We start from the raw sequence: 2,999 nt of genomic DNA, 5'->3' as shown, positions 1-2,999 counted from the left end.
GCCTTAGTAATGGAATACAGTGGGTTGAGGTTTCCTAAATGGTTTTTTGGCTACCAATGCGGTCGGATGGTCAGGTGGAGTGTGGTAGCATGGAACGAGGCCATGTTCTTCAATGGGCTACGTGGATGTTGTAGTTTGCTACATCAATTAAATTGAAGTGCATGAGCGACAACTTTGAAATGGCCGTAGCACGACCCAGCAAATGGCCAACGTAGAAGCGAACTATGGAGGGAGATGAACTGGTGCCCCATTTTGTTGGGTGGCGACTTACAATATGACATTTGAGGCTAAGGACTGACCAAATGAAGCCGGAGGGAGAGTGATGTAGCCCAAAAGCCCATTTTTTGAGGCCCATTAGCAACTTGTGGCCCAAGAAGGAGATTCTTCTGGAACTGAGCAGAAATATACCTAGAGCCCCTCAAAATCTTCAGACAGAATTTTCCCTAATAAGATCCTGTGACAATATCTTCTGACAAAATCCTCTACCAGATTCTTCTTTTGCTAGAATCTCTGCTCTAACTTGTCAGATCTTCATATCTTCTGTTTTGTCCCATCTGGATCTTCTTGAGCCACACAAATATCTCCTGACAGCTTCAACAGGCCCCAGAATATTTAGGATATCTTTGCTCAGGCATGTCAGGCTGCTTATCCTCTGTTTTAGCTTGTTAGATTTATTTTTTTTCAATGTTTTGACTTGTCTTGTCATGGGTACAGTCATTATAGACAACCTTGCACTTCTTTTGGCCTATATAAGGCCGCCATGTACCCCTGAATGAGGATGATTGAAATATATTGTCTTGTTGAAACTGTTGTTTCTCCCCTCCGAGGGTTCTCTTTGTTAGAGAGTGCTTGTGTGCTTGTGGATTCAAGTACAACCCCTTGTGGACTCAAGGGTTGGAGAGACTAGTTCTGTGGATTTAGGACTTAGCTCCTTCAAGTAAAGCAAGAATTGTGGACTCAAGTCGTGTTCCTACATCGTTCGTGTACTAAGGCTGCGTAAGAGAGACATACACTCAAAAAGACTTTTGGGATTTCATCACAGAGACATCACTATAAGAAATGGGGCCTTCTGACTACATATATATGTGGAGGAGCGCAATGGGACAAAACATAATGTCGCGTCTGAACCAATTTCTATGCTTTGTTGAGCTCGTAGAGCGATTGCCATTAGCAGATGTGAGATCACTTTTGTACCCTCTCTTTGATCATATACCAATCGTGTGGGCCGGAAATGAGACAACCAGGTGACCCACCTACCTCAAGGTAGGCAAATTGTGGCTGCAAGGGGTTGGCTTCAAAGAAGAGGTGCATAAAAAATGGACGCCAACTACAATTAGAGATGGAAATGTTAGTCGCCATAATATACAGGCTGCGACAACATTTCATGGATTTTCACAAGCGAGTACACTAGCACAGAAAGAAGACAAGAAATGAGGCCTGTGTAAAATCAAACAACTAGATGATCTTGAGGATATACGATTTTTGGTAGAAGAATCACACAAACGAAGGAAGTGGGGGGTGATAGTCGCAGAAGACAAGAACTCGAGATGGACTTGAGAGAGCAACCTAGACAGCTATGGCTACAAGTTGGTGATACAAACGCGGGATTTTTCCACTTAGCAGCAAACATGAGACATCAGACCAACAATATTTGAAAATTGACGGTTGGAGGCCATGAGTCTGTCGGAGCCCAGTCAGTAGGCCGTGTAGTTGGAGACTACTTCTGTACTTTCTATAAGAAAGGTAGACGCAATACGTGGATGTGGTGCAAAAAGGGGGTTCAGACTTTGGACCCCTCACAAGAGGAGTTGCTTCATCCGTTTTTGGAGGAAGAGGTCAAGGAGACAATAGAAGGCCTTGATGGTCAAGGGGTGCCAAGCCCGGACGGATTGTCAATTTTATTCTATAATGTATTCTGGGAGTTGGTGAAACCAAATGTGATGGGCACTCTTGAAGAGTTCTGACAAGGGACATGCAATATGAAAATATTTGGTTTTGACTCCCCAAGCAGTAAGGTGCGGAACGAATTGAGGACTTTAGACCAATCTCCTTGTCCAACTCCATATACCTTATCATTGCAAAGGTCTTGGCAAACATATTGAGAGAGGTGATTGGGGAACTTGTAGGACCCTCACAATCAACTTTCATATCGGGCCGTTTACTAGTCGACAGTGCCATAGCAACAAGCAAGATCCTAGCGACATGGAAACGAGACGAAACTAAAGGTTTCATGTGGAAGGTTGATTTTGCCAAGGCATATGACATACTTGACTGGGAATTCCTCTGGGCGTCAATGAAAAGGAAGGGCTTCTTGAAAGAATGAGATACATGGATGAAAAGATGCATCACAACACATTCCTTCTTAGTGTTAATGAATGGAAGGCCGAAAGGTGCCCGTATACAACCGCAAAGTGGGGTGAGGCAAGGGTGCTTGCTCGCACCCTTATTGTTTGTGCTAGAGGTTGAGGCACTTGCCACATGCACTAATCTAGCATGTACACATGGTTTTTTGAAGGGTTATCAAACCGCTAGTGTCCCTGGGGGTATCCCGTTATTGCAGTACGTGGATGACACTACTTTTTTTGTAGAAGGCTTATAGAGGAGGCAAAATACATGTCCATGCTACTCAACATATTCGCGGACTTCTCCGGCCTATGCATCAATTGAGCTAAGTCTACATTTGTGAGCTATGGCCTATCTTTGGAGGAGGAGGCTCAATGTGCAAAGGCATTGGGAACACCGATTGGTAACCTCCCCATGAGATATCTGGGTCTGCCATTAACTAGAGGGCGGATCACTAAGGCAGATTGGTTGTCGATGATAGAGAAGGTTGAGAGGCAGTTGGAAGGATGGCAAGCCAAAGTGTTGTCCAGAGGTGGTAGGTTAGTGCTATTGAGGGCGGTCATGTCAGCAATCCCTATAACTTTATGCATTCAAGATGTCCACTGGAATCGGCCAGAGACTCAAAGGCTTGATGAGATGCTTTCTCTAGAAAGGCA

Source organism: Wolffia australiana, chromosome 1 (genome assembly GCF_029677425.1).
Source record: "Wolffia australiana isolate 7733 chromosome 1, ASM2967742v1".
Lineage (NCBI taxonomy): Eukaryota > Viridiplantae > Streptophyta > Magnoliopsida > Alismatales > Araceae > Wolffia > Wolffia australiana.
This window is presented reverse-complemented; position numbering follows the sequence as displayed.